The following is a 17,903-nucleotide window of genomic DNA, read 5'->3' as shown; positions in this document are numbered from 1 at the left end:
TTAGTATTAAACTACAGTTTTTATTTTTACTTTCCACACATTATCTTAACAAAGTTGACAAAATACTATATTGTAATAAACAACACGTATCTACAAAACAATAATACAAAGTCATGTTCAGTAGACATTTACAGATTGCAAGATGATATGACGGCGGTGTAAGTGAAATCCTGTTTTGTGGACTAGAATAGGAAAGGAAATTATATATAAATAATTTAAAGAAATATAAGCTATAAAAATAGGCAGGACCACCATGTGTAAATTCAGCAAGTACAAAAATAAACAAATTTCGAGAAAAAAATTTTTAAGTTCTGCACGAAAAAAGCATTAAACATTTGCATTACATATATGTGAACTTAAAAATGTTGCACGAGTTACAAGCAATAATTGTAACTTGCTTATTTACACATGGAAAGTCCTAAGAATTTTGTAAATTCTCTTAAACGAGAAAAACTAAATGTAACAGTTTACATCAGATAATTATGACACTTTTTTTCATAATGAAATTCAAGTGAAATAACGTAAATGAAAACTGAACGATTAAATCCATTATTCAAAAGGGTTGGTCTATATTGAAAATGGCACAACAGACTTACTATAAATTAAATTATAATCAAAATATAATAAACTGCTTTATGAAATTAATTTACATTCGCATGCAAAGTCTTTGTATGTTGACAAACACTTTCAGAGAGATTTCAAATTGTTGTAAGAAGAAGTTATTGCATTGATGAGCATAACAATGGATTTTTCATGTGCAGTTGTGTGTGATGCAGCTCGTTTCAGAATCTGGTTGTTCTTGCCGTAGACAGCAATTGCTTCACACTGAAAGTCGAGAGACCCAGTCCCAAACCAGCCAGCAGTAATGCAGATGGTAGCACCAGACGGTCACTTGGTTGTCTACTGGCCACAGACCCAGCCTGCAACATATACATTTGGTAGTTAACCCACAAGCATTAGCCACACATTCTAGTAGTCTTTGATAGAAAAAAGAAATGAACATTTCTAGCAATTTCAGACTCCCAAAAAATTGATTGCTGTAGGCTCCAGAGAAATATTCATATAATCCCTGCTGTTTACGTATCACAGGGCATCACTGAAACTAACTAGGTGGATGATTTATTTTATTGGGTTATTTTACGACGCTGTATTAACATCTAGGTTATTTAGCGTCTGAATGATATGAAGGTGATAATGCCTGTGAAATGAGTCTGGGGTCCAGCACCGAAAGTTACCCAGCATTTGCTCGTATTGGGTTGAGGGAAAACCTCGGAAAAAACCTCAACCAGGTAACTTGCCCCGACCGGGATTCGAACCCGGGCTACCTGGTTTTGCGGCCAGACGCTCTGACTGTTACTCCACAGAGGTGTGGACTACGTGGATGATCCTGAGTAATAACCCATCCCACACAGAACAGCCCATGAAGGGCTAGTGCCAACTAGTCAGCTGCTGGCCTTACGTTCACATGCCTCAGCACAAGCAAATGATCATCCAAACAGTATGGGGGTAATGTGTGTGGTCAGCACGATGTCCCCCCCACCTCCAGATACTGTATATAGCAGTTTTCGAAACTAGATTTCACTACCTAGTGTAGCTCCCTAAATTCATCATGATGCTAACTGGGCACCAATCCCAAACAGTGGACGAAATTTCATGACAAAATTCCTTCCGCACGAGTCCAGGCATGATGCCTTAGATCACGACACTATGTAGGTTGACCAACTTCTGATCACAAAAATAAGGGAGACTTGGTCACGACAAATTTTAGGGCAATTGTTTGGGATGTGAAGCCACAATTCATTGATTGAATGGCTTATATTAAATAATATGTAATTATCTATTTAATTATAATACAAAATAATATAAGTTATGTTTCAATATTGAGTACAATAATATTTAAAAACATCCGTGTTTTTTAGTTTTAACTTATTTGTATTAGTCAACAGGGTGCCGCACAATGTTTAATTAATTTTTTATCTTAATATGCAAACTTAAAAAAAAAAAAAAAAAAAAAACTTTACAATCCTATGTGCAGTTACAAACCATTCAGAATCATCAGAACAGAATTACTGTACTGAATGGTACCTACTAAACTAACGATATTAATCTAAATATATTTCGCGGTTATTATTAGGTTACATTAAGAAATTAGCACTCATGATTGATAAAGAAAAATATGGGAGAGTTGGTCAACCTAACACTATGGCATGAGATGCACAATACAAAGGCCATATTGAAATTTGACGAAGACAATTATAATGTGAACTTTTTTTACACACCAAAAAGAGTGACATAAGCCCCCTAGCCTCATATCCCTCCTAGAGGAAGTCGCATTTTTTTTTTCGTCCAAAAAATTAGTCTCAGCAAAGTTTGAATCTGCAGTACTTCGGTTGAGTCAAGTGTAACTAGCCTACTACCATACATCTCCCAGGAAAAAAAAGTAGTAACAGTAATAACATCCAATGTACAAGCTTCGGATAGCTCTATATGCTTCCTGGCATCCCAATATAGTTCAATGATTAGTTCTCGTTGTTCAGCCATTTCATAAAGTGCTCATTATCCTTCACTGAATATTATTCTCTGGAACATTTTGTAGATAACGAGGGCCATGCAACCATGTCCTCTTAAAAATTTGAATACTGCTATTGAATCTCAAAAAATTAGACAGTGTAACTAAAAAAAAAAAAAATATGGATGGGTATATTATATTTGTTTTATTTCTTCTTCACATAATGCCAACATATTTTATTGATGATGTGTTAGCTAAGTATTAAAAGATATACTCGATAAAGAATGTAATGTTACTACATGAATGATTAATATCTATCAATGTCAACCCAAGGTAAAACTTGAGATACTTTTCAAGGTCCAGTAATGAACTTTGGAACATTTATCGACACAGCACTAGTTTAAGCCAGAACCCCTGGCAAACCTCCAAAGACTCATATACGTTAAGAATTGTCTACTACTGTTCGTAAATATATCAACTATTTTCACAGGCTGTATTACGTTATCAGTCATCCCAATTCAAACATTAGGTTTTTTGCTCTTATCAGTATCTTAATTCTGTAGCACACAGAACTGATAACCTATCTCCCACGTCTTAGCATTAACTTTTAACTAGTATTCTGAACAGATGTAACTTTCCACAGATCAAATCTATGTGCGTAGTACTGTCCAACTGAGTGGTTATGTCGCATTTCGATTTCTCCCACCCATTTCTGCTGGCCTCTTTGTAAAGACTAGTAGCTAGGGTGTTAGACTCTTTCCTGAAAATATTTGATAATTCAAAATTTGAAATCTACGTAATATTATAGAACTGTATAAAATAAGTTAAAGAAAAGAGTCCTGTAAAGTTGTTGTTGTTTTCTAATGCCAGACGTTTGACAAAGTCATTTGACCTCTTGCACTCCAATATTTTTCAAAGATATTATCACATGACTTCCCTCGTTTCGCCAACCCTGCGATATAACCACTCTGTACGACAGTACCTCACAACCTTAATACTGTCTTAATACTCTTTTCAAAGAAAATTTTGCATTCATTCTGACTTTATTCATTAGACCATTATGAATTATTCCTGAACTTTAAACGGATTAAAAAGAATAATGTAACTCAAATTACATTCTTCAAACTAAACTATGTGGTATTACTCTAGAGTTTTAAGTACCCAAGATTATACAAGTTTGGTTTCAATTTTGTTTTGAAAATAGATTATTGCTGCTCTTTTCCTTGTTTTAATTAGACCTTACCTGCGTTATTGAAAGCCTCACAGCATAGTTGACAGCCTGGGAGAAATACATTGCCGACTTATTCAACCTGATTTTTCACCTCCTCCTGTTAACAGAGAATTATGATTATCATTAGAAAATAACATTACATATATACAATCAACCTACGTTGGGAATAAGAAAACAATTCGTAAACTTGCAGTGAGTTATCTAAACACCTTTTTCACAAAATGCGCGGGTAATTGCTGATCCACAAGACAAGCAATGAATTGTGATAAAGTGAACCTATTATAATGTGTGTTTTCCATGCCTAGACTTTGGCAATGAAGCCGTTGTTAGTCTTCTTGCATTCCAATACTTTTGCACCACCAAATAAAAAAATTACACTGAACAATTTTATCTATCCATATTATGAATAAATTATATTTTCTTGAATTACAATTGAATCAGTGCTATTTACAAATCCTGAAGGACTTGTTACTTTTAAAACACTAAATACTTTCCTTTCTAAAGGTGAAAAGTAAAATGCTAAATAAATTATTAGTATTTATAACACTCGTAAAAGATCAAGATCTGTCTTCTTATTGTGCTGATACCAGCTACATCCTAACAAGCACAATGAATTCACGATATGAAATTCCGAATATTAAGTTACAATGAACACCTCAATATGAAGACCACATAAAAATGCGCATTCTGTTAATAAAAACATTTTAACATTTCAACAACAATGCAGACAACAGAAACAACGTACCACTTTCTACCAGAGTAAGGCCACCACTACTACAGAGCTTCTTCAGACACGCGTATTTAGTATTTCCTTATCTAGCCTATGATAAGGAAAGAGGGGCGTGCATGCCTACTTAGATAACAAATGCTAATGAAGGGGTCAATGTATGCACTTGTATTTGGAACATATCCAAGAAGTGCTAAACGGGCTAAACCATTCAGATAGACACTTCTAATGAATACACACTTCTAATGAGTACAATGAAGCCAAGGTCCAATTTGTAGCAGACCTCTTCAGCAGAGGGAAAAAGTTCATACATTTTCCTCCAAAGGGAAAATAATTCATCTTGCTGTTCAGGCTAGTTTGTTACGAACTTTGAGTTATAGGTGTCAAAAGGAGCAATTTTTACTTATGACCACATTCCCGCAGCGATTCAAAACAATGCTATATATCCTTCAAAGTGTCACATTTATTTCCTGGTCATTACGCAACTTTTTCACATGTATGTTATGATAGGATGCAATGAAGTGATAATTGTCAAGGTCACTACTTTTTTTTTATGTAGCTAACAAATATGAGTTGGAGGAGTTGCTCAAATCGCACTCACCCAAAGTTGCACAATTCTCTTTGTCGCACTTAGTGGAATTTTTTCAAAAGTATCTGACTTCGTACGGTATGTCATCACAGTTTATATTTTCGTTAAAATATTTCCACATTATCCACTGGTGTTTCGTAAACCGCACTTTTCACATGGCCTCTGAGAGAAAAGTCTAGACCTACAGTGTCTGAGAAACATTTTGACCAAGCAAACAGACCTCGAATCTTGAAATCTATCTTTCATGATGATTTACATAATTGAGCACACTAAGTGGTTCTTCCTATGAAAGCCCTAGCTCCAAAAACTGCTGATACACATAGCCCTTTAAACATACTTCGTAATTTTTTAACTTGGTATGAGAGTTCGCATCATACCATGCATGGCTGTCAAGTATTAAACACAAAGCCTCTCATAAAACAGGTCTTGTCTGTGTGCAGCACAATTTGAAAAAATGAAGAATCCATGACACAACTCTGGACACCACCTACAATATTTGATTCAGCACCTGAAATCTGGGAGCTGTATGCCTGAATTCTTTTTAGTTAATCTTCAAATCCTGTATTACCTCGCTATTAGGACTGAATAGCAGCCCTGACAATTAGGTTGCACTATCCTGCTTTCCTCATAGGCTGATGAATCCCAGAGAAGATAGCATGCACCATATATGTTAAAAAATTTCTCACAATATAGATCATTCAACATCTCTGCTGCTACCACGAGTTCCTTATCAATAATATGTACAGGGTAAGACAAAAGTCTCCAAATTACATTACAATATATGTTTGGTATGTATCCCCTCCGAGTCATAACAAGTGACATGCTCTCCTGCCACTCATGGTGAAGACTTGGCAACACATTTTCTGATATCTGTTTGCAAGCTTGTGTGATTCTTTTATTCATATGGTCGACATCACGAATCTTCTTCTGATACATAAGAGCTTTCAGGTGTCCCCAACGTTAAAAATCCATGGGAGGGAGGTCTGGTGATCAGTTTGACCACAGTGTCGTGGGTAATTTGCGTTTCATGTGTCTCATTAAAAGTCTTTGCTACATGGTGGGTGGTACCATTCCCTGTCAGAAAGATGATATCAATCTGTTAGTTCTTTGTTAAGGGCATTTCTCTAGTCTGACATCATAATCATCATCATGTAACATCTTTCACGCACCAAAGTTTATGACAAACTCACTCCAGCACCCTGCATATGAACCTTATGTAATAAGAAAGAGCATAAAATTGTTCCAATATTTTATAAATCGCATTATGAATGTAACTGATAACAGGAATTTATTGGATGTACAATAAATTCAAATTCCAACAAGTCCAAGTGGAAAATGTAGGCAAAGGTGGCTAAGGCTGATTTTTCTCAGAATAATAATGCTGGTGATATTCTTTATTAAGACGAACTATTAATAATTTGACTGTATTGTTCTGTATTTTTATTGAATTAATCAACAATATCTTACCACAATAACAGTGCATGTTAAATTACGGTTATATGTTTTAAGTATGCAAAAAAATAAATATCTGTAGTCTATCTACAGTCTGTTCAGTTCTTCTGCTCTAATGGAAAACGATTTAGGATATACTACCATCAACGTTTGTATAGACCTTATTACCATAACTACCAAATGGAGTGGCAAACTGTTACCAATGGTTCTTTCAAAGATAGCACCAAAAGCAGTATGAAACAATTCGGAGTATACAACTTTCAACTCTGACTAAATTACAACATACCGCATCAAGAGTAGTGACAATTCCATTAGTTTTCAGTTATTTATAATAAGCTATATTCTTTTATTTTTATCAGTTATTTAACAAAGTTGTGTTTACTAAATTATTTAGCATCGGGGGAATTAGTGATAATAGAGCTGAGGCCAAGGATTCTCCATGTGGTAGCCCGACATTCGCCTTACAGCTGGGGAAAACCACTAAATAAAAAAAAAACTCAACCAGGTAATCAGCCCAATTGAGTATTGAACTCACGCCTGAGTAAAACTCCAGATCAGCAAACAAATGCATCTACCGACTGAGCTACACAAGTCGCTAGCTATGATCTTGTACTCTCAATCAGTTCTTTAAAGTTCATTATAAAACAGTGCAGAAGTCGCTAGACTGTTATATTATCACCACTGTAAAATGAGATTAAAAAAACCTGTTAAATCCATATGAGACAAAAATTTTACCAACTAAACTAACAAGATAAGCACCATATCTAGCGGGAAAACCACTGAAATGGCAACACTATTCTCAATATATATTGTGGTTTTTATTTCAAACATAAATGTCATACTGAGATTACCTAAGTATTTATCTAAAGTTTTTATGATAAGCTGTTAACATTATGAATGCCTGTAACTCTCAAGAATGACGCAATCCATTTTTACACGTAACACACAACTGGTACGTAACACCTACTCCTTACATAACACATGTGCCTCTGATTGAGGTTCTGGCTGATATGTACATCTATTATCAGGCAGTAGATCTCACTTAATGATATGTCAGAGGAAGAACAATTGTTTGTATGTATCTGAAGTCTGATTAGTATAATATGTAGCTATTCGGCGATGTATGCAATGAGGGAGAAAGGAACTGACCATCCTACCCCATTATCTCCTGGCCTAGTTGCCTCATAAGTAAATGCCTTGTTGGTATTACTTGTGAGGTTCAAACCTGTCTTCGGACAGTTGATTAAACAACATAACACGTCTACAAGTTGCTTTTGTTATATTGTACATCTTCCTGCGATCGTTAGCAGGAAATATCTGCAGTGCTTGGGAAAGTGGCACAAGTCAGTTTCCACAAACATTTTTTATTAATTTATTGACAACTTACGGAACATCTGCTCGCTTGGGAAAAGAGACATAAGTATTTCTCCCATTACAATAATTCATACAGAAGAAAATCAAATCGACATAAACCAGTGTGAAGACAGTTTTTTTTCTTCTCCTGTAAAATTAACATTTTTTACTTGTGTCACTTTTCCCGAGCACTACAGATATACTAAAACTTGACATTTTTTTGCAACCCACACTAATAACGTAATAAGATATAAACATCAATGACAGTCTAGTAATATAATTTTTTTACAGGAATCTATGAATTGTGTATGAATAGTAAATGTTCACACAGTTATCTCTGTATACTACAGAAAAAATGCAATTCTATGGAACACAATTTTTTTTAGGTGTAAAAGAATTGCAAAATACAACTACCAAATGCAGGATATGACAGCAAGTCTTAGGCTTAAGTATTGTGACAACTAAACAATTTGTCTTCATTCATTCAAAGTTTTCTGTCAAAGGACAGGTCTGTCACTGTAAACCTAGCATTCTCCAGCTTTTCCTATTTTCCACCTTCCTTAGGGGAAGGTGAGAGAAAGGGAAAGTTCTATCGAACTTACAAGCAGGGAGTGTGTTGCGCAGGGAATATCTTAACGCACCATATTACGCACATGGCATCTTACTTACTTACAAATGGCTTTTAAGGAACCCGCAGGTTCATTGCCGCCCTTACATAAGCCCGCCATCGGTCCCTATCCTGTGCAAGATTAATCCAGTCTCTATCATCATGCCAGAGAAACAATCCCATTCCGAGGCTTATTGTAAGGTTTCGTAACAAGCTGTTTTTTTACGGTGATGGGTTGTTAGCCCTTCGTCCAACCCCCAAGATGGAGGACCACCCCTTATCGGCTGTCCACAATTGCTTATATATTCGCAGCTAACCTCCATATCTGGAGGCCGTCTCCTCTATCCGCAACCTCAGGACGCGCCATGCCGTGCATCTACTAAAAAAAAATGTGGCGTCGTTTTACCACAGTCTATTATATACAGTCGCGAAGCGTGAGGTGATTTTTTGCAAATCTCTTGATAAAGCGCTCCAAGCGGTTAGCAACTAGAAACAATAGACTGTCCACGGTCGACTTTGGACTGTGTCGTATTTCCATCGAGTGCTAGCTCGTTGCGTATTTCACATTGATGCTTGTGAAATGTTCGTTATTGGTTGTAATGAAAATGTTAATGGCTAAAATACAATAATTGGAATAATTATATTTTACTAGAGACGTAGGAAAATTAAGTTTGTTTTAACGAAATTTATTGATCACGTTTTATTCCCAATTCTGGTGAGATTATTATTGCTTAGGCCTACTTTTTTTTTTTCAAAGGATATGTTTTTAATTATAGCTGTTAATTTTGTTGTTATTTTTATTTGTTACTTTACTAGAGACGTAGAAAAAGTCTGTTACAATAAAATTTATTGATCACGTTTTATTTCCAATTCTGGTGTGATTATTATTGCTTAACCTCATCCCACTTTGTTAACTACGTAAACCTACACTACAAGTACCGGTACACGTAAGTTACTCCATTAATTCATATTTCCATTATTATTGTTGTAAAGGGAAATGCAAATTAATATTTATTGGTTTCATAGTTAATTATCGCTATAATCTTGAATGAGTGAAGCGATTATAGTAAATTTCAGTTCGTTTTGCACAAACAAAAATAATATTAACCTATTTCTTGTAGGTATCTTCGAGTTTATGGTGGAATTTAATATACTTCATTAAAATAATAAATTAACTTTATGCATTTAATATTTCAATAATGGAAGGAAGGTGTTAATTTTTCCAAAAGAACACAACGAAAGTGTAACATATTTTGTCGTCTACTAGGAGAGAGATCTGCGATAATGAGACGATAGTAGCGATCCTAGTGGTGGGCAACTACCCATGTTTGCATTTTTAGTACATATTGAGCTTCGCGACTGTATATAGTAGACTGTGGTTTTACTATATGTAAGTTTTTCTATATAAATGCAAGAAAAACATTAATCTACAAAGCAAACCAATAAAACTGATCTGCGTCACCATGAAAAAAAAAAAAACAATGAAAAGCAAATAAACTCGTAAATGCAAATGAGAGCCGAGTGAAGTTGGAAACATTTGACTGGCTGGCAAAATGTACCAGACAAACATGGAAAGTTATTTACTAAAAAACTGAAGAACTGCTATCAACAGACTTCAGATTACAATAACAATAAGGTGCTAACATGGCATGTCCATTGCAAAGAGGTACCTATGCAGTGGTAGTATACATAGACCTTGAAAGAACATACAAACAATTTTAACACATACTACGCTATTGTTATGCACTATCTTGTAAACATTACTCTCTACAGTTGTGGGTGAACATTGTATCAGTAATTCAATGAAGAATCTGCGTCTTTTCGTTGAAGATACGGGGCTATTGGATTAGTGTTGATTAAATGAATATTTTGAAGGCCAGAACAATTAGTACATTGTACACTGACAATATAACGGGAGGTTATTACGCAGTGGAACCGAGCGCGTATGAAATGCGAGGCAGACGCTAATAAGCTAATGGCGCGCGAGCCCTGAGTGGATTCCCGCAGTACAACAATCTCCCTATATTAAGGAGAATTAGAGAGGGAGGATGGTGAACACCATAATCATGTACGTGGTCCACGTATAATTCGTCGGCTGATACGGAGATTTTCAGAATTATTAAAGGATGGATAACATAAACATAACATAACGAACATAAACACACAGGCACCCAAAAGTAAATATCACCTATCTGTTCAATACAATTACTCCAAGCTCCATGTAGAAATCAAAACATTCATTTCATATCCAGGAATATAAATTCCGCCTTATCAATGCTCTATCATTTCAAAATCAACTTACGAGATCAAAATGTTAATTTTGTCAGATCAAAGGTTATATTATGATAACACAGCTTTATTAAAGATTTCTGTGATTTATATGACTTATGCAACATATAGATGTATGTAGTAAGCTTCTGAGATCTAATTTGGAATTCTTATGCCAGAATGAACTGGTAATGTGTAGTGTGTTGGACTTTCAGGGTCAATTAACAGAAGGCCATTTTTAAGAAGTAATCACATGTTAACCCCAGTCGACCCTAGACTAAAACAGTGATACGCATTAGATCAGCACGAGTCCCTAGAGTGCGACAATGATAAATAATACAAATTGTAATTGTATTGGTAACGTTATCTCTTCACGTGTTTTGTTTATACTTAGATTACGTTGGGATGATGCCAAATTTATATGTAACTAGAAAGGATTATATTCAAAATGGATATAGTAAGCTGTATTGGAAAATCTAAGAAAGTTAAAACAATGCATCAAAATAAACACTTCTACAAAATGAAGTACTAAACAACATTTCATACAAGTTGAGAGGATGCGAAGGCATTTCTTTCCCCTTCTACTTGCCCTGAGTCCGTCAGTGTAACAGACCGGTAGCTGTTACCTCTTATACCTGCACCCCCCAAGTTGTACACACAAGAAAATAAAATCTATACTAATAATAAATCTGTAGCCGAAATTTTTCTGGTAATTTTCGATTTTCCAAAAATAATTGGTCCTAACATATATAATTAACCACCGTGAAACCGAAAATAGCTTTTTTGAAATTTTTGTTTGTGTCTGTCTGTCTGTATGTTTGTTACCTTTTCACGCGATAATGGCTGAACCGATTTCGATGAAAATTGGAATATAAATTACGTTCGTTGTAACTTAGATTATAGGCTATATGGCATTCAAAATACGTTATTTGAAAGGGGGGTTATAAGGGGGCCTGAATTAAATAAACCGAAATATCTCGCTTATTATTGATTTTTGTGAAATATGTTACATAACAAAAGTTTCTTTAAAAATGATTTCTGATAAGTTTTATTCTCTGAAAAATTTTGATAGGATTGATATTTAATGAGATAAATGAGTTTTATAATTAAAATAACTGCCATCTAAGGCGGTGTATTGAAATAAAAAACAAATGACTTCGTCTATAAGGGGCCTTGGACAAAACAATCGAAAGCTATGAAACATAGGCTACAGACAATGTTTCTGTGTTTATATGAAGTAATATCGGAAGCTAAATTAACCGATTTGTATAATTAATTATTATTTCATCATTGGAAAGTGTAGTTTCTCTGGATGGACATAATGCTATAATGTTATTACAGTAACTTGTGAGTGAATTGAGGACAGGTAAGATTAAAATAGCTTCTTATGCACAGAAAACTTGATAGGTTATTCTGTATATTCATTTCCTGTATTTCTTATAATAATGTTTATGAACATATTCATTTTTATCTCAGAGAATTAACGAACAACGAGAGTGTAGCCTATTGATTTAGTATGCAGTAATAGTACGTTAGCTTAGCAATCAATTATTTTAAAATTCAAATTTTAACTATGCTCAATTGAATCGTGTTAAAATGCAATGCAAAAAAAATTGGGTAATGAGCCAAGCAGATTATGTTGCGCTGTTGTAAAAGTTGTTCCTCCTGAGATTCAAGAGCTCCCACAACAAATTAAAAAACTTTCTAATTCGAGTACATCCGTTATCAACACACTTTTTCATAATATAATATAAACATAATAATAAATCTGTAGCCAAAATTTTTCTGTTAATTTTCGCTTTTCCAAAAATAATTGGTAATAACAATTAAGAAACATGTTACAGGAATTGTCATTGCACCAATAAGTGGTCTCTGGATCAAAATGATCGCATTTTAATATTTTAAATACAATTTAAATTAAGTAACATATTAAACGATTTATCCTTCTATCAAACACGAATGTTCCCTGGATCAAACGTCCTATTTTAATTAGGCCTATGTAATTACCAGGGAAAGGATTTATATGTAAATACATATTTACTTATAAAGCTAATATAATTTATATTTTGCATTATCTTTATGTTTCACAATGTGTAGGGTTGAAAAATCCTCTTTTATTTTCCATATTTTTCCATATTTTAGAGTTTAGTACATATTTTCGTTAATTTCCATATATTTTCCATATTTCATATAAAACAGTCCATATTATATTAGGTTTAACAATAAAACAAAACAAAATTCCATTAACTTTTAAAAATACATTTCAACAATAGAGATTTAAACACATGTTCAGTAATCCCTTTAACATCAGAGTTATTTGAAAATTAGCAGTCCTATCAACAATGGGAAAGTAAGTTACAAAACTGTATTAATTTAATTTAAAATTTTTAACAGACTTCAGTTGTGCAGCTCAACAGTTAAATGCCAGTCAGAGTACACATAGGTTCAGTTTTGTAAATCATACTATAAAGACGGTAAATATGCCAAAAGTACGTCATTCAGTCAATTTAAAATCAAAACTAACAAGTTACATTTCAGAATTTAAAGAAGATGGTTTATCAACTGACAATAAAATATTATTTTGTAATTTGTGTCAGTGTGCAGTATCATCTACACAAAAGTTCCTGGTGCAACAACACATTACAACTAGTAAACATCAGGCCAACAAACAACTAAATTCCAAGCAGAGACAATTGTTTTTAACACAACCAACAACATCGAATGTAAGATCTGAGTTTAACATCGACCTGTGCCGTTCTCTCATCTCTGCTGATATTCCTCTCTACAAACTAAAGAATAAGGTCTTCAGGGAATTCCTTGAAAAATATACTCAACATACAATCCCGGATGAGTCAACACTTAGGAAGACGTATGCTCCATCCATCTACGATGAGACAATACAGAAGATAAGAGATGAAATTAAAGATAGTTCAATTTGGGTTTCCATTGATGAGACTCCCGACAAAGAAGGTAGACTTGTTGGTAATGTAGTTATCGGTTTGTTAAGTGAACAATATTCTGAACGAATTCTTTTACATTGTGATGTTCTAGAAAAGTGCAATAACAAAACTATAGTTAAACTGTTCAACGAAGCTATGGGTATCCTGTGGCCAAAGGGTATTATGTACGATAATGTGTTATTCTTTATTAGCGATGCTGCCCCTTATATGGTCAAAGCTGGACAAGCATTATCTGTTGTATATCCTAAATTGACTCATTTTACTTGTGTGGCGCATGCATTTCATCGTGTGGCAGAAGTGGTCAGAGACAATTTCCCTAAAGTAGATTTGTTGATTTCATCAGTGAAAAAAGTATTTCTCAAAGCTCCCAGTAGAGTTAACGTGTTGAAAGAAATGTACCCTGAAATTCCATTGCCACCAAAGCCAATTTTAACTAGATGGGGTACATGGCTAGAAGCAGTTGAATATTATGCCGAACATATAGACTCTATTAACAATGTTCTCCTTGCATTGGACTCTGAAGATGCAGTCTCAATTGATACTGCGAAAACAGTTACCTGTGACATAAGTGTGAAGAATGACTTAGCTCACATTCAGCATACATTTTCATGCATCATAAAAACGCTCAAAAGTCTCCAAAATAGGCACCTTTCACTATCTGAAAGTTTTGAAATTATAAATAGTACTGTGGAACAACTGAATCGTGGTAGAGGTAAAGTTGCAGATGCAGTAAGAGCTAAGGTGGACACTGTACTTTCAAAAAACCCTGGATATGAAGAACTACAAAAGGTTGTTGCTGTGATGAGTGGTGAATCAACAGTGAAGATTAACTTGGACTTATCCCCAGCAGACATTGTGAAATTGAATTATGTACCAGTTACTTCTTGTGACGTTGAACGCTCTTTTAGTCAGTATAAATCTATCCTCAGAGACAATAGAAGAAGATTCACTTTTCAGCACTTGAAAGAAATGTTTGTAACCTATTGTTATGGTAACAGACAATAAAAATTGTGTTTTGTTGAAACTACATTGGAAGATAAGGTACGTCCATTATATTTTTTGTTTAGTTTGATTAAAATGTACCAATATTTAACGTACATAGTCATTTTTTTATAATTTTAAGTCCATATTTAATTCCATATTTTGGTAAAAATCCATATTTAATTCCATATTTTGGTAAAAATAACTACATATATATTTACATATTTCATATATTTTTAGTCCATATAAATCCGTTCCCTGGTAATTACTTTATATTTATTTCTAACGGGTGCAGCGCAGCGCACGGGTACGGCTAGTATTAAATAAAGTACATAAATGGATATAAAATACAGTGACACAGATATTTGACAATTACATGTTTCAGTATATTTTAGTGTCGTTTTTACAAAATTTTCAACTAATAATTAATTAAATAAAGGGATGCTAGTTTGTATTATGAAGTCAGGGGGGAATGACATAGTGCAGATTGTTCCGTCGTTTATGCTGTAGAGTAGCAACTAGCAGTGAAGAAAACATGTATCTTCTGCTGTCGGTAGCTTTTTAATGTGCCAGTTGATATAAACAACAATGAAATGAAATATAAACGCTTAGTATAGATTTTCGAAATATAGATTACCGGTAAACATTTTCAATAATAAGAATTTTCACTATGTTCAAAGTCAATTAGTCGAACGTTAGTAAGATAGTCAGTAGCATCTTCCCCTTCACGGATGGTAAAGAGTGTGAGTAGAGGGGAAAGCCTATCAACCAAACTGAAATGGGGATTAGGTAATCTGCTTATAAACAGACCGACAGTTTTTGGTGTCCTAGGAATGAAACGTTTTTGGTGTCCTAGGAATGAAACCTAATTATCATATCAAATTAATAAGCTCTGGATAACATTTCACTCTTCAGAACAGGTTTCTACTGGAAGAAACTCTTTGCACGAAACCATTTACGTATACCAAAAAAAGCAAAATGATCCGGAAAATGAATTGAAGAATAAAAATATTCAAGATCATAATATATTATACACTAGGTTACATAAATACACAATGCAAAGGTAGGTTTCTAAGCAAGAATTTAGTGGTGTAACTAAAGGTAATCCATCATAATCTAAATAAAGTCCGTGTATAGCTACTGCAAGAATAATGTTAATTGCCTCGGTCGCTACGATAATAAAGCTAAAGTTAATCTTAGTACGACCGATTGAAGTTTATCATATTCGTTCAATTCTACTGTTCTCTGTGTGTATCATTTCGGTATTCATAAGAGGAAGTGTCTCAGTCTCCGATGGAAACCCAGGCAATTTTATAGTGTCCACACCTGTGGAGTAACGGTCGCGCGTCTGGCCGCGAAACCAGGTGGCCCGGGTTCGAATCCCGGTCGGGGCAAGTTACCTGGTTGAGGTTTTTTTCCGGGGTTTTCCCTCAACCCAATACGAGCAAATGCTGGGTAACTTTCGGTGCTGGACCTCGGACTCATTTCACCGGCATTATCACCTTCATTTCATTCGGACGCTAAATAACCTAGATGTTGATAAAGCGTCTTAAAATAACCCAATAAAAAAATTTATATACAGTGTAAAAGTGTGTGTATATAATGCAATATACAATTACCTAGAGGTACCACACCCCATGGTAATTTACCTGGTTAAACTGTTAACAGATGGATTTAGAATCCTACTGCATGTATGATCACTTACATAGGCCTATTCAATACTCTCAGCTTATGAAAGATGAATTTATAACCGAAACAGGATTAATTTCAGAACACAGATTCCTTCCTTTTCCTCTTACTTCAAAATTCCAACCTTGTGCACACAAAATAAATTATTGGCACTGAAAAGTGCCTTTTCGTAAGCATGATGATGTGCATTTGACAAACGCAGACAAATATGCTCTTTTTAGTATTTTAACATATAATTGTCAGTAAGGAATCCGTATACTGAAATTTTCTCCCGAAACAAATACTTCGTTAATCGGAATATAGCTTATCATTATCATACTCTATACTAGCGGTCATCAGAACACTGCACTCTTGGACTAGCGTCTCTTACTCGCGGACAAGACACTGCCCCAGCGTGAATTCGTGGCTGCAGGCAGGTATGCTGTCTCTCTATCCCTTGTGCACGATGGAGCATATTTCCTTACCCTCCATGCACTGTACTCATATCAGCGAGTGCTGACGACCACTGCTCTATACATTAGGAGTATTTCATATTAACACTTATTGGTGTTGATGGAATTGGTGATAGATGGTATTTGGCGAAATGAGGCCGAAGATTAGCCTTGCATTAGGTCTACCTGTTGGGGAACCTCGGAAAAAACTCAATCGGGTAATCAGCCCAAGCATGAATCGAACCTATACCTGAACGTTGCTTTGCTGGATCAACAGGCAAATGCGCTACCGCCTAAGCTACGCCGATGGCTTCCTATTAGTTTCTAAATTTCAACCAAGTTGGAGTAAGCATAACAAAGAAAATTATTGAAACTTGCCTATCCAACAGACGACGAAAAGGTAATCATTCCGATGGTCAATTTGGCCCTACTGCTAGTTTACTTTATACCGAAAGTCCAAGTCACATTATAATTACAGGAGAGAACCTTACGACAGTAACATTGGTAAACAAACACAACTAGATAGATACCCACAACTATTTGCACACCAGTCTTTGTTGTAGCTACATACATGGGCAAATTTAAATCAACGTCGGCTAGTGATCATTAAATTTAATTGTTCTTTCTACGCAGATTATGCATTTCTCAATTAAAAACCAATAAAGAATCGTCCACTATGGTACACCATTTAAAGTTCTGGAGTTTCTGATCTGTACCCCCATTGTCTTCTGTGTTATTGAAATTCTGGCCTTGACCGCAGTTAAATTTAATTAGTAATAAGCATAACGTTAAAATATTACACATATAAACAAAATTTAGGAAGACAAAACCAAGAAACTTATTATCACTTACAGTATGTTTGTAATAGAATCTACTTACAGTTCAAAATACAGTACATTTAATTAAGAATAATCATACGCACCTCTTATGTTTCCGGCCTCACGACAAGAGAGAACAGCTGTGAGTTCCAAGTGCTGCAATCTGCAGGCTTCGTGAGCTAACTGCTAAATTGTTATGGCTGTTCGGGCTGCTCGGGTTTTTAATGGCGCCTCAATTGAACACTAGTTCCAGACATGCGCATGTTGAAAATTGAGTTTATTCGACAT

The 17,903-nt window shown here is 34.8% G+C and overlaps 1 long non-coding RNA gene across 2 annotated transcripts; it reads right to left on the bottom strand.

Moving 5' to 3' along the window:
• Window positions 1-17,857, bottom strand: LOC138714771 (uncharacterized). 2 transcript variants are annotated; one of them, XR_011336079.1, is made up of 3 exons: window positions 17,720-17,857; window positions 3,753-3,837; window positions 1-920 (listed from the first exon to the last, which is right to left on the bottom strand). It is a non-coding gene; the product is annotated as an uncharacterized lncRNA (long non-coding RNA). The 2 variants fall into 2 exon arrangements; XR_011336080.1 differs by lacking the exon at window positions 17,720-17,857 and adding an exon at window positions 4,486-4,604.
• Between the last annotated feature and the right edge of the window lie 46 nt (window positions 17,858-17,903).

Source organism: Periplaneta americana, chromosome 15 (assembly GCF_040183065.1).
Source record: "Periplaneta americana isolate PAMFEO1 chromosome 15, P.americana_PAMFEO1_priV1, whole genome shotgun sequence".
In the NCBI taxonomy this organism is placed as follows: Eukaryota; Metazoa; Arthropoda; class Insecta; order Blattodea; family Blattidae; genus Periplaneta; species Periplaneta americana.
This window is presented reverse-complemented; position numbering and strand designations above follow the sequence as displayed.